This window comes from Protopterus annectens, chromosome 2.part0, assembly GCF_019279795.1.
Source record: "Protopterus annectens isolate FY-2018-M chromosome 2.part0, PAN1.0, whole genome shotgun sequence".
In the NCBI taxonomy this organism is placed as follows: domain Eukaryota; kingdom Metazoa; phylum Chordata; order Ceratodontiformes; family Protopteridae; genus Protopterus; species Protopterus annectens.
This window is the reverse complement of record NC_056728.1, coordinates 1896913087-1896930782: the sequence shown is the minus strand read 5'-3', so window position 1 is coordinate 1896930782 and position 17696 is coordinate 1896913087. Positions and strand designations below refer to the sequence as shown.

The 17696-nt window shown below is 38.4% G+C and overlaps 1 protein-coding gene across 1 annotated transcript in view; it reads left to right on the top strand.

Moving 5' to 3' along the window:
- Positions 1-17696, top strand: part of LINGO2 (leucine rich repeat and Ig domain containing 2) — a 6800733-nt gene that overhangs the window by 959994 nt on the left and 5823043 nt on the right. The window contains exon 3 of the mRNA XM_044061897.1: positions 1505-1573. The gene's annotated coding sequence lies outside the window, so the exon portion shown is untranslated. The remainder of the gene's footprint in view (positions 1-1504; positions 1574-17696) is intronic.

The window sequence follows — 17696 nt, the reverse complement described above, 5'->3', positions numbered from 1 at the left end:
TGTTTGCAATATCTGAAACATCCAAACATTTAATGTTACATGTGAAAGGACAACCTTCATAGCTTGTCTCTGTTACACTTTTAATGTGTTTTAATACAATGTCACATTATTATTACATTTAAACTGTTTATCACCTTGCTAATGTTAGTCTGTTTATGGCAACTCTATGAAATACTGTGAAATGAGTGCAGTCACTACTCTTGTCTGACAGGATTCAAATCTATACAGGTCCCTTTTGCAACATAACAAATTTGGTTAAACATGTACGAGTAAAGTATTTTATCTACAATATTTTTCTTGTATCATTTGCATGCTGTTTGGCATTATGCACCCTTGGCAAGCCTTGTTCAGTAGCAATGTACTGCATTCCATGGCTCAAGGTGAAAACTGACATTTTTTTTTTGGACTGCTGTCAGTAGCACAATGAAGAACAGCATTGTTTTGCTTTATTCAGCAGACTGAGCAGTACTGTAAGAATAAATTAAAGTTGTCACACTCCCATCATAATGTGTAAGAGTATTCAGCTTTGAGAAATAGTACAGGTGATGCAGGCATCTAAACCTGTTCCCAGATCATTTCACACTCATTTTTTGTATGAATAGAATAAGTTGCAATTTTTGCATCCTTTATCCTATGGGTTTGTTTCCCAAGAATAACATGACAATAGGTCATAATTCATCATATTTCACTTTTCTTAAAAAACATGCCATTCAGCATTCCATTGTTGAGCACTAGAACCTGTGATAATGAGTGGAGCATCACACATGGCACAGCTCATAGGTTCATACTAGGCTGACTGCTCTTGTGAGCCATTTTAAGCCTAGCTAATTACCCCATGTGAGACTTAAACCCTGCACCTTGTGTTTGTGAGGCAAACACCTTAACCATTAGGCCACCCTCAGAGGTATGGTTCACACCTTTACTGCTATGTGATATAAGTAGTGCTAACTTGTCTGTGCAGGAGTCCATCTGCATTTAGTTGTACAAATGCAGTTGGCAATGCTCTGCATCTTTAAGCAATTCCAGAGCAAGCAAGATTTGAATTAGGTACCAATTCAAACATATTTGTTAGCTTGACTTATGCAGGCATGACTGGTGATGGAGAGAATGTTGCTAAATTTAGAGCACAAAAGTGAGGTATTAAAGACTCCAGGATATTTATGGCAGTCCTTATAAAGCACTATAGCTGTTGGCTGCTGCAGGAGAACTATCCTGGGTCTCAATAAAAGGGTGAGGCTTGGAATAACATAGCCAAGGCCTTCTGTAATGCAACAGGCATTCCACATAATGGGGAAGGACATCATTACTACTATAGTGACCTTAAAAATCACAAGCAGGACTTCCTAAGTTAACAGGAAGCTGAATTTAGGACTCGGAACACCTACTAGTTATGTAAATATATTGACCCATTACCTGTGTATGATATGGCAATAATTATCTAGCCAGCCAGTGCAGTTGCCCATTATGCTTTAATATATATTTCTTTTCTTTTTGTGCCATACAGCTGTGGATGAGATATCGTCAGTCGAAGAAGTGCACCAGGAGAGATTAACTCACCTCAGAAAAGCACATGGTAAGTATAATTCATGTATAAATGAAAGCCATAATGTTATTTTCATTCCTCAAGCACTAGCATCTCAAGTAGGCATACCTCATCCTTCATCTCAAGTATACATACCTTCTCCAATAAGCCTTGTTGTTTGAGTTAGGCAATTAGAACACCAGCTTTGCCATGCATGGATTCAGTACTCAGAAATGGCTATTCCATTTTATTAATGGATAAGTATTTATTAGATAGTAATAACAGTATGTCAGGAAGAACTAAATTATGGTACTTGTAATCATTAAATTAGAATGCATAATTGTGATTCCATCACAGAGAAATAAAGGCTGCTGTTTCTTCTGTCATAGCAGTGAGAATCATACCTCTCAAGTGTACCTCATTACGAGGAACATACCTCATTTGTGGTCTTAAAAAGGTCATGTTCCTCAAAGTTCGTCAATGTTCCACATTGAAAGACTGTCACACATTCAGTGTTAGGAATTTTTTAAAGTGAAATCCATCGTAAATAGAAATGAATCATATTAATTCATTAAAAGATCTTCTTTATAAGTAAAACCAGTATATTTTAACCATCCTAAGGCCTTACTAGTTGAAGTTGTTAGTAAGCCATTAGTATGTGTTCCACATTTTGCCCATTTGTTCCACATTGTGAGGGCTAGTGTTCCCCATTTTGGAGATGGAAGGTTGAGAGCTATGATGAGAATTGTTTATTTAATAACACTTAAATACCTTCATATATAGTTGTTGTAAAGGTGTGCAATAGTAAATTATTATAATTGTTCATATATTACTAAACCAAGTTTATTTAAAATATAAAGTAGTGTGACATGCCATGTATGTAGTTATCTCTATTTTTGTTTCCCCCCACCCTTTCTCACAGTGTTGGCAGCACAAACACCTGGCACTTCAGGGTCACAACCCTCCACAACCCCTGCCCTACTTGCTTCAAGTGTGTCAGGTAGCTCTGTCCAAATTGTTGATGCAGTGGTACATTCCAGGAACAGTAGTAGTGGAGGTGGTGATTTTGTCACCTGGCAGGAGCTGACAGGGCAGGTAGAGGATATAATGGGGATGGGCCTCAATGCATGTATTGGTAGGGTTGAAAAGGTCCTGTTTCAAATTGCAAAGATGATGCCACATCTAGCACTCACCCAGGGAGCTGCTTCAGCAGACAGTGATGACAGTTCTGAGGATGAGGACTACATTCTCACTGTTCATAAACAGGACTTGGGTGGGTCTTTGATGTCCCCTAACTATCCCCAATCATGGTGTCTCACAACCTTATGTCTTCATCATTATTCCTGTCTGTGTTGCATGTCCTGTATGTTTGTGGATGCTTCCTAACTAACTTACCTTACCTACCTGACCCTCTCACTCCTAAGCACTTTTCCCAAGATTTCTCTCTGTCTTAACTAAAAAAAAAAAATCCCATTCATAGCTCTCTACTTCACCAATTTATCATTTTGACACAAATGATTTGGTGAAGTTGGCCATACAGCATTATTCTATTGTTGCCACCCATGAATGGTGTGGTGACTCTGCAAAGTATTGAAATTTTATGTCCAATTATATATTTTACATTGTGAAGAAGTGGATAGCTATGATGCACTACTATGACCCTTCTAGAAATTTGGGTCTATATCAACACATTGAATGCTGATGTTTGAATGCCCTTTGTTTGAACCAAAAGCCCTATACCACGAAGTTACAGAACATCGATTTTTTTCCCAGGGGAAAAAAATGGTGGGCAGTCTTTGGGCCATTGCTATTTCCTCCACTGTAGTGCAATCTCAGAGTTGGTATATTTAAGTAGGGGGTGTGGGGGGCACAGCCCCCACATTGATGGGTGTTAGGGGGGGTAAGCCCCCCACTTCAGTTTGTTTTAAAGTTTTGATTTTTTTTTCACGGAGCAGCAATTGTTTTTCCCTGGAAAATTGCTGTTCCGTGAGTTCCCTGTTTATGGTTTTCAGACTTTTAGGTTCGAACAAAGGGCATTCGGACTTGATGTTGTGATATAGACCCGGACATTCCTATATTATTTCCCCTGTGTCCGACCCTCTGCTTACCTCTCCCATTTTCACCATTGTCCTATCCACCACTTTTTCACGCATTTAATCTGGTCAAAAAATAGATTCATACACAACCACACATGGTCTGAAATGGCCTATGGAAAAACTTTCACTTTATGTCCTCAGCATTTATGCAGAGTTTGGTATAGCAACTTCTATCTATTTCTATGCAATTTGCTCCTTCTCTTTTCTAAAAATCTCACTTCCAGTTTCTTTATCTTTTTAACAATATTGAGTACTCCAGTTGTGGTTGGTTTAGGTTTCGATTTTGATTCTCATATTCTCAAAAGCATGTTCCTTGTTATCCCTCTCTCTTTCCCATCACACATCCATCATTTGCTATCTACTTGGGGTAAAGAAATGACTATGTAAACAATTCTTAGTAAATCTCCTAAACCTTCTGGATTATGTTGCATACTTGTGAGTCATCAGGATGTTGGGTTTTCCCCTATCTCTTCTCCATTCACTCCTGACCAAGAATCCTTTAGTTTCCAAGTCAGAATGGAAAAGTTTAACTTGGCTACTTAGCCATCCCTTGAAAATTGGCATTTTATATAGGTTAGATTCAATTAATTCTCTAATCATACTTTTATGGAGAAATAACTGAGAACAGGCAACTGCTTTTTTGTGTTCCTTTCATCTTTAGACATTAAATGAATTGTACTTGGAGTACTCACCAGTTTTCTTTTTTTTTGTATATTATTGAGTTATGACATTTTTCGTGCTTCATTTAGTCAGCTTTTGCAAATGTGATTTCCTTACAAAGGGAAGAAATATTTTACTTGCAGTAAATGGTGCTTGAACAGTGAAATATGATTAAATATTATTGATGTTTGATGCTTGAAACAGGGAAAGTGCATTATGGAAATTCAAATGTTGGTCTTTAATTTTTATGTAGATTATTGTGTTTTTAAATCTTTTGTGATACTATAGCATACTTTAATGAGTGATTTTTGTACAACAAAATTAAGAAGCTTCAGAGGTACACATGACCTCAGAATTTCCTTATCCCCAGACAATACAACTAAATGAGTGTTTAGTCATGGTGCAAAACAGTCCCCTGGTAGCTGTTACAATGTATCGACTTGTGACTCCATTACTGACAAGCTGTCTTATGCAATATATTAGTGACATTTCTTCTGCAAGTGCTTTTTCTTTGTCAAATATCTTTCTGACTTTGCTAAACTCTTGTGATTTTAAAGTACTTGCTCTTTTCCTGTAATTCTCATCACCTCTCATCTCTCTCTCTCTCTCTCTCTCTCTCTGTCTCACCTGTTCTGTCTTTGTCTCTCTGTCTCAACACACACGCATGCACACATAGGCACATACACAAACAGAGGTGCCAGAAGCTGTTGAAGACTTGGGAGCAGGGGGTGGAGGTTGATAGGGGCACTTAGTGATCTAAAAAGGGCAATTTTTTTAAAACTATTTACTACCACGACATAGGTTCACTTGGAGGACATTTTAAGCTTAGCCAGTTTCCATTTTGGTGCTTGAATTAACATTTCCTGATTGATCTTACCTATCCCGTGGCTGATAATTGTATATTAGCCCTAGTGAGAATAAATGTGATCACACTATAGTAACTTAAGGGGACCCATGTAAGGGATGCAGCATTTAAGAACTGCCTCTATCCATTAGTGGTACGAGGGGCAATCCTGCAGTACATGTTCTATTATCCATCCTTAGATCCAAGTTGCATTTGAATATGGACAGGGATGAGATTTGTTTTACTTGAATGGATAGTCTGTTCTGGATATATATCAATCTCTCCTCAACATTTAAGTTTAGTTACCTGGACTGAGTATTTCTGATGACATTTGACTTGCTGATGTTTAGTAGGTCCATCTGTATTGGGTCAGAGGATGCCTTGTATGCCAGACTTGTCACCTCTAAGCACTCTGTAGGATACTGAGTATAGTGATAAATCTTTAGGTGGTCCATGCAAGACCTATTGTTTAGTACTTGTATCCTTTTAGTGAGGTATCTCTGTGGATATTCCAATTGTTGCACAGGTCTGGACAGATACATGCCAAAGTGGACATTATACAAAATGATTGACTTAATCAGGGCTTTGTAAAGGGGGACAATAACATCTCTAGATCTAGTCACAATCAATTTGTTTATAAACTGTGCAATATAGAATTACTTTTTTATGAGTCTGGGCACATAGGTCCCTGTACACACAAGTTTCCAAATGCCAAACAACTGGGTCTATTCTCAAGGGCCATTGTCAATTTGGCAGTTCCCTGGAGTAGATGACTTCCAAAAGGATACAATAATGTATTTCTTGGAGTTTAGTTTCAATTTATGATCCTGATACCAGTTAGTGTTTGGGACAAACATTCCTGCATGATGGTTAAGTCACTTGGGGATTCAATAACTTCTCCTAGCTTGCAGTCATCTCAAACTTAGTCGGCCAAAGCCCTTTGGTATTTTCTTCTACTTTTGAGAAGTATATGCCAAACAGATAAAGTCTCAACACTGAACCCTGAGGGACTCCATTGGTGACTGGTTTCTTCCCCTATTTTGATCTCCGGCATCCTGTGAGCAAACATACATGTATATGTTCTTTGATTCACTTTCCTGATTGTATTAACCTGATTGTATTAAATTATATTCCTTGTATAACACAGCACCACTTGTTAGAATATGTTTTACATTTGTAGGTTGGAACAGTCTTCTAGTAAGCAATGAAACAAAATGTATGAACCAATAATAACTAAACTATCCATTTCAGAAAATTTCAACCATAAAAGGCCACTCAAACTTCTGCCATTACAATCTACCAATATCAGTAAATATGCAAAATCTCTGCAGAAGTAAGCCATCTAAATAATTCCAAATTAAAGGGATCTGTAACTAATGAAGAGGTTGCTGCTAGCAAACAACTTTATATTTCATTGTTTCATGTAGAAATAAAGTACCTGTTGCCCTTGAGGAATAAATCGCCTATGCTACATTAAAAATTGATAAGCTAGTAATTTTGAAATAGGGAATGGATGGCAAACTGATAACAGGTTCATAGTTACTAGGTATCTCCTCCAAAGGAGGACATTCTAAGTACTGCAGCATCCACGTCCTTTAAAGTACAGCACAGTACAGCATCCACAATCCATCTACATACTGTGGGAGTAGTAACCAAAGCCTTCTGCATCAAAAGCAAGTATACTACCTGTTGTGCTAGTAACAATGCAAACAACTTAGCATCAGTAGCACTAAACTTCTCTTCCCCTGAAGTTCTCAGCTCCTTGTAAAACCTACTTGTGACTCAACTAAACCTCTCAACTTCACAGCACAAGAAATCTGGAAAAAAAACAAAATTTATTTGGGGGGGGGGGTAAAGGCCCAAAACCAGGGACACATTTTAAATACTGCTTGCATAATCTTAGAAAGCTGCTAAAATAAATGGTTTTGTGTTTCCTGAAAGACAGACTGAAACGTAAAGAGATATTGCTATTTAGTGAATTCATTTCTCGCTGATTTGCTAGAAAAACACATATTTTAAGAGGAACAGAACAAAAGTATGAGCCAAATATGCTGTGAAAATCTGGACAGTTGAGAGCTATGGACTCAACTCCCTGAATCACAAGTGGTGATATGGGTAGAGAATTCAGGCTCTTGTTTGAGCCTGAGTAACACTAACCACCAGGTATACCTATATAACTAACTGGGGGCATTTCACACACACACACACACACACACACACACACACACACACACACACACATGCATGCACACACACACACACACACACATGCACACACACACACACACACACACACACACACACACACACACACACACACACACACACACACACACACACACACACACACACACACACACACACACACAGGGTTATGCTGCTCCTGCAAATCTTCTTCTTCTTCTTTCGGCTGCTACCGTCAGGGGTTGCCACAGCGGATCAATTGTTTCCATTTCTTCCTGTCCTCTGCATCTTGTTCTGTCACACCATGCTGCTCCTGCAAATAAAAGGACAAAACTCTCCTTACTGGCATGACTCTGGCTCTGGCAGCACCAACAGAACAGCAGCAGCATTATTCCTGTAACAGAGTAATAAGAGAACAAGAACAGCTAGTTTAGTTAGTTTAACTTCTGTGCATGAATCCACGTTAACGTGAAAACTCTACTTCATTAATTTTTCCCAACAGGTCTTGCAGTTGTAAAAGTGGGGGAGCTTCCCCTCCCCATGGCTCTATGATTCCAGCACCCATGCACACAAACACACACCTACACCCACTGACACAGTCCCTTGCCCCCCCCCCCCACACACACACACACTCTCTCTACTTAAACTTCACTTAATTTGTCCATGTTTCACCTACTCATCTAGTGCACAGCACAGCACTTTCTGCTGCTGGTGCATGTACTAACACATTTGGACCAGACCATTTATGTTTTGTTTTTATTTTATTCATTTATTTGGTAACTTGGAAAACATGGAGTGATACATAGTAGACTTGTTTTAGTTACTGCCCACTGTAATATGTCAATATCAATGGTAAGTTAACATAAAGAATTATCATGTTTTAGTGAACATCACATAGAGGATTATGATTTGGTTGCCAATCATAAACTGCTTATTATGTGTTCTTGACATGGATGCAAAGAAATTTCCTTCAAGAACAAAGCTATATGTATATATAAAAGTAGTGAATTACATTGACACACCATAATGTTAATGGCAAGAAAAAACATTGACCACAAAAGGTTATGAACAGAAATGCAGTGTCAACTGTGCATGCATGAGTAAAATCCTTGCTGTATGCAGCAAAAAAATCCAAAAAGAAAATAACATCATTGCCCCTCCTCATTCCCACCCTAACCCTTCTAATTATATATTCTAACTCTGTGATCACATAATCCCCGGCAAAGAAAATATTTCTCCTGATAATAAAACCTGTCTGTACTATCAGCCATTCTGAGATTCCTCCATATGATCACTTTTCTACAGTGACATCTATCTGTGTCTGTGGTACTTTATATTCTTGTATAGTACTCAAGCTCTCTCAGAGTTATTTGACATTACCTAAAAAAGCAATTTATTTATTTATTTTTAAGATTACCCCTGCCTTAGACATCTAGTGAATAATCAGGTTTCTAACAGTAAGAAGACTTAGCTGATTAACTCATGGTGACGACTGATTATTCACAATTATGAATAAGCAGCTCTGCTGTCCTTATTTTTATTACTTTGTTCATAAACTATTTCTTATCTCAGCTGAGAGTCCTTTGCTTCAGTCATGCATTGCAATCTAAAATATTAGTATTAAATCAATCAGGTATTAACTTTGCTACTGTAATAATTTGATGTAGAATGGTTGCCTTTTTTTGATTCTCTGTTCATTGAGTCTCTTTAAATAAATAACAAAACAAAGCAGAGTATTAGTAAATGAGCTTATGTAGATGATCTGCTTAAGCAATTAACAATAATGAACCTGCTTGCATAGCCTTAACAGGGTGAGATGAACATTTTTTTAAGGGAGGCATCTGAGCTTAAAAAGCCACTTTGTGAATTAAAAACTAGGATTGCATTTGACGTCTTTTGTCTCAACAATAATTAAATGGGGACTTGGTTGGCTGTTATAAGCCTTAGATGCAAAGCTAGCAAATTATCTCATCAGTATTTAACTGTGAGCCTAGCCTGGTTCCATGTAACAGAAGATGGATTCCTAACTTTGTGTCAGCTGACTGTGATTTAAATGGCAGCCCCAATCCTGAAGGAACCAGGCAAGGAAGGAGAAGAGTGTAAGGTCATGAATCATTCTCCTTTCTTGGGATGGGGTGGCTACTTGCAGTTGGGGACACAATGAGTAAGGCTAGCATCCTGGAGTATTAGTAAATAAACTTGTGAAGATAATCTGCTTAAGCAATTAACAAAAACGAACCTGCTTACATAGCCTCAACAGCATGAGCTGAACTCACCACCCATGCCTCAGTTGTTGGGGCAGGAATAGTCATATGGAATGCCCCTTTTGGAAGTGAGAGCATGACCACTATTGCCTTCCAATTTTACTACACTCCCCTGTGCCTGGTATGTATGCATTCGAAGTAAGTTAAACTAAAGAGTAAATCTGAAATCACTTCTGATTGCTTTTTGAATGAGGACACCTCCAGGCCATCCCTCACCTCACTGATGGAATAAAAGAGGGCTGATTGAGCATGGGTGAGGATGATGACTCACAGACAGTAGAGGAAAAGAGTGCAGTAAAAACTATCCATGGATGTAAGAGGCAGTGCTTATGTAATTCTTCAGTACAACTACTAGCTGTGTTTTATAATTCAAATTAGTATTTCTGTCTCTGTCTCTGCTTTACTCTTACAGACTATTTTTCAATAACTTGTGACTGCTTCTAAACTCTCTGTATGGTACTTAATCTTGGTTTATTACTGTCCATGTTTCTCTTTTCCTTAAATGTACAGCTGTTGAATTGGTTATCATTTCACCATGACTAAACAAGCGTATGCAGAAGAACACTACCAATGTGCCTTTCGGTTATTACTTTAGAAGACATACTTGTTATGTTAAATAAGCAAATATATGGTTACTAATACTCATGCTTCAGTGATGAGAGTTTCTGTAGGATACTTTTATTTGCTTTACAGTCCTGCCAACCTGTTGTTCTATAGGTCTAGCAAAGGATGATTTGTTGTCTAGTATCATCCCCAGATACCTTTAGAATTCAGTTAAGTATATGGCTATTCTAGATAGCTCATGTTTAGAATCTCTGCTTGCATGAGTCTTTTCTGTGTTCCAAATATCATATCAGCATACTTTTGGGTGTTAACAGTTTGATTATTAGAAGACACCCAATTCCATTTTTGAATAAATTCCCTTTGTAACTGTTAATTTAATACAGTGAGTAATTTATATCTTCTATAGACACAGTATCATCTGCACATAGTGTGTATTTAATATTTGGGAAATCATAAGGTTGATCTTTATTAAACAGAGGGCAGGCATCCCCTAACTGAATCCTTGTTGCTGTACATCCTGTCTCTGTGATGGCATTGTTAACAAGCAACACAAAGGCCTTTTTGTTGAGACAGTTTTACAACTACCTAACTACTTCATTTGCAAAGCCAGTTGTGCGCAGCTGTGTAAGTAGCACCTAGTGTGTCCTGGAAAATGGCGCATGAGAGGAGCCTGCTGTCTGTATTGCTATATATCGCTATACAATTACCAACATGGGAAATCAATGCTCCATACCTATGGTCACCCCCTCGTTAGTCAGATCTGACCATAAGCTAATCACCCTTAACATCCGCATCCCACCCCCACCCCCCAGTAAAGAAACCACCATAAAAAACTTCTCTAAAGCCAACTTCATGCTACTCAAGTCAGAAGTGACAAACTTCATGACACCCATGCAGACGGGAACTGAAAGTTCAACTGCTGAATCCTACACTATGGCACTGTACGAGCACATCCACTCATGCATGAATCGTGCCATCCCAAATAGAACCAAAATGCTCTCATCCTAAAAAACGAAGCCAATCTGGTGGTGCCCTGCCATAAACAAACTTTACAACAAAAGGAAGAAACTTTGCAGAAAAGAGGAATATCCCAGGATGCAAAAACTCCCTTACTAGCCTCAGTAAGAAACTGAGATGCCTCATAAAAAAATCCTCCAAAGTTAGTTACAAAAATAAAATTGCCAAGATTCCAAAGACAACCACAAAGCATTCTATAATTATGGCAAGAATCTAAATGGCAATGCTCAGATCTGCTCTGAGCTAAAACAGAATGGCATTAAATATACTGATCCGAAGGATATTGCCAATATCCTGGCAGATCGATTCAGTGCCAACTTCACCCCCCTCTCACCCCTAAATGGCCCATCTCAATACCGGAAGATTGCCAAATTCCAGTAATAACGGCCACACAGGTACAAACGCACTCTCTAAAGCCAAGAATACAGCATCCATGGGACCAGATGACATCCCGGCTGTGTAATACATGAACTACAATATGAACTGGCACCTCACCTAAGTGTCATGTTTAATCATAGCCTCACCTCAGGTTTCATGCCCACTGAGTGGCGCAGAGCTATAGTTATCCCAATCCACAAGGCGGGATCCACCTTGGATCCCGGAAACTACCGTCCCATCAGTCTGACAAGCCTTATCTGCAAGGCCATGGAGCGTATTATCATGGAACTTATAAACAAAGACATTGGCAACCTTCAAACAGTGGACCCCACCCAGTTTGGGTTTGTGAAGGGCCGATCTTGTCTCCTGAACCTGATTGACTTCTTTGAATCAGTCTCCAGAGCCATGGACAAGGATAAGGTGGTCCACACAGCCTATCTAGACCTTGCCAAGGCCTTTGACACCATCCCCCACTCTGGAATTATAGATAAACTTACTAAGTTGGGCATTAATCCCTATGTCACCCAATGGGTTGCTAAATGGCTTACTGTTAGAACCCACGCTGTAAAAGTAGCCGACTCCAAATCCAGCTCCAGACAAGTGACAAGTGGAGTACCTCAGGGTTCAGTCCTGGGGCCGCTCTTGTTTGGCATCTACTTCTCTGAAGTACAGGTCAACACTAAGGGACTCTGGCTAACAAAGTTTGCAGATGACTGCAAACTGGGAGCCATTATTAAATCCCCAAATGATGTGGATACTCTACAAAAGGGCCGTACAGAAACAGATGCTTGGTTCCAGAGCCATGGGCTCAAGCTCAATGCCAAGAAATGTATTGTTATCCCCTTTGGGAAAAAAACATGTATCCATGAATTACCATATAGGTGGCAGTACACTAAACACAGAAAGTGTGATAAGAGACTTAGGGACACAGGTGGACAGTGGTCTCACCTCCGATAACCACATCACCACAACAGTCAGGAAATCCTTATATGTGGCACACCTCATCACAAAGGGCTTTTCATCCAGAAAAAAAGGAGGTCATTGTCCCACTGTACTCATCCCTCATTAGACCCATTATAGAATACAATGCCCCATTTGGTATGTACCTCTCAAGACATCTGCAACAACTGGAAAGGCCTCAGAAATACCTCACTAAAAGAATCACAGGCCTAAAGCAGATGCCCTATGCTGACCGCCTTAAAAAACTCCAGCTATACTCTGTTGCATATCGTCTACTCAGAAGCGATCTCTGCTTAACATACAAGGCCATGTCAAACCCAGAGCTGTTGGACATGCTACACTTAAAGAAATCCCAATCCCTCAGAGCCACACGCTCCAGGGATCTAAACCTTGTCATCACAATAAACAAAACACGTTGGAGGGATAGGTTCCTGACCCAGAGACTCCCCAGACTCTGGAATAGATTGCCCATACATGTCAAGCAGAGTGCCTCTTTGGACCTCTTCAAGAGGAACCTTGACGATTGGATGGGAGAAAGGAAATTCACCCCAGGGATCACGTCAGTCGCCCTGCTAGACAGGGGTCCAGGAAAGTAAATAATGTGGGAAGAAATATTCAGGGGATTGTTATGGCTAGGCTTGTATAGGCCCTAGGGCTGATAGCCTAGTACTAACCTATGAACCTATGAACCTATGAAGCTATAAATGTTGCTAGTTAAAGAATATAGTGCTGTTAGTGTACTGTAGCTGGGATAGAATCCATTCCAAACTTGCAATATACAAAATAAAAACTGCAAGTTCAATTTGTTTCAATATTTTAACATTTTAATATTAAAACAATAAGCCCAGACATTCCAAAGTGCCCAGAGGAGGTGGAAGTGTTGTTCTCTGCTGTCTGTTGCTATGTCTATGGCAGAAATTTGATGGCCAGTTAAAGAGGAGTCCAGTTAAAGGGATACCAGATAAGATGAGTGTCTGAGGAAGACATTCTTATTTTTTTGCCAAAACCGGTTTGTTGTTGTGTGTACACTCACTTTTTCTGTTTGATATGTAGTTTTTACTACTAACAGATTCAATATTCAATATTACCCTGATGCTGCAGCTGCTGGGCTTATCATTCCGTGTCTCTAAGTATGGATCCTGTCATCCAAATTCAATAAGGAAATAATTAATTGATCGTGAAACCTTAAGCACTCCTATAATCATATGGAGGTTCTCTTCACTGAGAGAATTTATCACATTAGCACAATTCTTGTATGTCATAAATAGTGGGCATAATTTGTGTCCTGGAGGTCATTATCTTGTAAAGATGTAGCATTTTCCTGAATGCCCTACTTACCAGTTATATATGGAGCAGAATCTGCAGTCTGTGTACTGATGATCTGCAAATGCCTCAGTGCATTTCTTGACCAGCCTATCTGTATCATCTTTGCACACGTTGAGGTGAGTACTCCTTACACCTGGGAGTGGTCTTGGGCAAAGGTCATGTGACAGAAAGATCAGCTCTCTTCAACCTACAGTCTATTAGTTCTGCCTATTTAGGCTACTGTTATTTGTTCTTTTCATAACACTGGGATGTATCCATTACAAATGCTAATGAAACCTCTGTCAACAATCACATAAAGAAATAAAATACATTTATTTGAAGACAGTTATAGAAAACTTACTGCGTAAATGTCAGGTGACATTTTTGATCTTAAAACCCACAATTTTACAACAGTTTTTAAACTGCCACTCTGATTAAGGCATTAATGAAGTAATGCATACCAAGTTGTAAGCTGCATTCTAGCTTTTATGCTCCATCGACTGTCTTTGAATATAATTAAAACATTTCAGCATTATTTTTTCAGTTTTCATATGGATTGTTAAATAATTGCATTTGCCATACACTTTGTATCTGAACACTGACAAAGGGATACATTTTAATGTGTAAAGAGACATTTCAGCCTAATACTTTCTGGTTGTCATGCTCTAGTAATATTGACATTTGAGCTGTTTTTTGTGTGTCATTTTCATTCTTCTAAACTACTCTCCTACCAAAAGAAGGATTTTACAGTGCATCCTTGTCTTATACCTTTGTTAGACATTGTCAAACACATTCAAAAACCACATGAAGAAGCGTTATCCTTGTCACATATTACTTAATATTACATAACATGTAGGACACTTGTTGCTTTTATAATCCCTCATTTGATTGCAAAATTGAGCAAAGATAAAGGGAGTGCTGTAGTGTTCTCACAGCTGTCACAGTAATTGAAGAATTTTCTATTACTCCTAATGAGAGGGTGTATTACAGTGATATGTCATCAAAAGAAGTGTGTGTCATCTTGCAATTGCATACGTTTAGCTAAAAGAAAGATGATCCATATGCTTCCTAAGCTTAGCAAAATCAGCAGATGTAGATTCCTCTGCCTGTAATGTGAAAAGTAAAGTTTAAAAATAAAATATCAATTGTCTATATTTAGGAACTATGTTTACGTTTCTGACAAAAGTAATTATGAGAAAATAATTTCTGAAATGTATTTTTGCAAATGCAAGTGATACAGAACAGATGGAGTAATGTGTACTTGTTTCCAGGATGACTACAGGTAAAAATTATTCAATTAATTTAAGTTCAGAATCATGTATGGGCAGGATTTACGAAGGCTTGCACGGAGTGTAAGAGACGGCAACACTCCATGCAAGCTCATGATCCAGGAACAGCCCTAAACTCCGTGTAAGAGACCAGCTAAAATGTCTCTTACGGACTGGGCAGGAATAGTCATATGGAATGCCCCTTTTGGAAGTGAGAGCATGACCACTATTGCCTTCCAATTTTACTACACTCCCCTGTGCCTGGTGTGTATGCATTCGAAGTAAGTTAAACTAAAGAGTAAACCTGAAATCACTTCTGATTGCTTTTTGAATGAGGACACCTCCAGTCCATCCCTCACCTCACTGATGGAATAAAAGAGGGCTGATTGAGCATGGGTGAGGATGATGACTCACAGACAGTAGAGGAAAAGAGTGCAGTAAAAACTATCCATGGATGTAAGAGGCAGTGCTTATGTAATTCTTCAGTACAACTACTAGCTGTGTTTTGTAATTCAAATTAGTATTTCTGTCTCTGTCTCTGCTTTACTCTTACAGACTATTTTTCAATAACTTGTGCCTGCTTCTAAACTCTCTGTATGGTACTTAATCTTGGTTTATTACAGTCCATGTTTCTCTTTTCCTTAAATGTACAGCTGTTGAATTGGTTATCATTTCACCATGACTAAACAAGCGTATGCAGAAGAACACTACCAATGTGCCTTTCGGTTATTACTTTAGAAGACATACTTGTTATGTTAAATAAGCAAATATATGGTTACTAATACTCATGCTTCAGTGATGAGAGTTTCTGTAGGATACTTTTATTTGCTTTACAGTCTTGCCAACCTGTTGTTCTATAGGTTTAGCAAAGGATGATTTGTTGTCTAGTATCATCCCCAGATACCTTTGGAATTCAGTTAAGTATATGGCTATTCTAGATAGCTCATGTTTAGAATCTCTGCTTGCATGAGTCTTTTCTGTGTTCCAAATGTCATATCAGCATACTTTTGGGTGTTAACAGTTTGATTATTAGAAGACACCCAATTCCATTTTTGAATAAATTCCCTTTGTAACTGTTAATTTAATACAGTGAGTAATTTATATCTTCTATAGACACAGTATCATCTGCACATAGTGTGTATTTAATATTTGGGAAATCATAAGGTTGATCTTTATTAAACAGAGGGCAGGCATCCCCTAACTGAATCCTTGTTGCTGTACATCCTGTCTCTGTGATGGCATTGTTAACAAGCAACACAAAGGCCTTTTTGTTGAGACAGTTTTACAACTACCTAACTACTTCATTTGCAAAGCCAGTTGTGCACAGCTGTGTAAGTAGCACCTTGTGTGTCCTGGAAAATGGCGCATGAGAGGAGCCTGCTGTCTGTATTGCTATAAATGTTGCTAGTTAAAGAATATAGTGCTGTTAGTGTACTATATCTGGGATAGAATCCATTCCAAACTTGCAATATACAAAATAAAAACTGCAAGTTCAATTTGTTTCAATATTTTAACATTTTAATATTAAAACAATAAGCCCAGACATTCCAAAGTGCCCAGAGGAGGTGGAAGTGTTGTTCTCTGCTGTCTGTTGCTAGGTCTATGGCAGAAATTTGATGGCCAGTTAAAGAGGAGTCCAGTTAAAGGGATACCAGATAAGATGAGTGTCTGAGGAAGGCATTCTTATTTTTTTGCCAAAACCAGTTTGTTGTTGTGTGTACACTCACTTTTTCTGTTTGATATGTAGTTTTTACTACTAACAGATTAAATATTCAATATTACCCTGATGCTGCAGCTGCTGGTCTTATCATTTTGTGTCTCTAAGTATGGATCCTGTCATCCAAATTCAATAAGGAAATAATTAATTGATCCTGAAACCTTAAGCACTCCTATAATCATATGGAGGTTCTCTTCACTGAGAGAATTTATCACATTAGCACAATTCTTGTATGTCATAAACAGTGGGCATAATTTGTGACCTGGAGATCATTATCTTGTAAAGATGTAGCGTTTTCCTGAATGCCCTACTTACCAGTTATATATGGAGCAGAATCTGCAGTCTGTGTACTGATGATCTGCAAATGCCTCAGTGCATTTCTTGACCAGCCTATCTGTATCATCTTTGCACACGTTGAGGTGAGTACTCCTTACACCTGGGAGTGGTCTTGGACAAAGGTCATGTGACAGAAAGATCAGCTCTCTTCATCCCTACAGTCTATTAGTTCTGCCTATTTAGGCTACTGTTATTTGTTCTTTTCATAACACTGGGATGTATCCATTACAAATGCTAATGAAGCCTCTGTCAACAATCACATAAAGAAATAAAATACATTTATTTGAAGACAGTTATAGAAAACTTACTGCGTGAATGTCAGGTGACATTTTTTATCTTAAAATCCACAATTTTACAGCAGTTTTTAAACTGCCACTCTGATTAAGGCATTAATGAAGTAATGCATACCAAGTTGTAAGCTGCATTCTAGCTTTTATGCTCCATCGACTATAATTAAAACATTTCAGCATTATTTTTTCAGTTTTCATATGAATTGTTAAATAATTGCATTTGCCATACACTTCGTATCTGAACACTGACAAAGGGATACATGTTAATGTGTAAAGAGACATTTCAGCCTA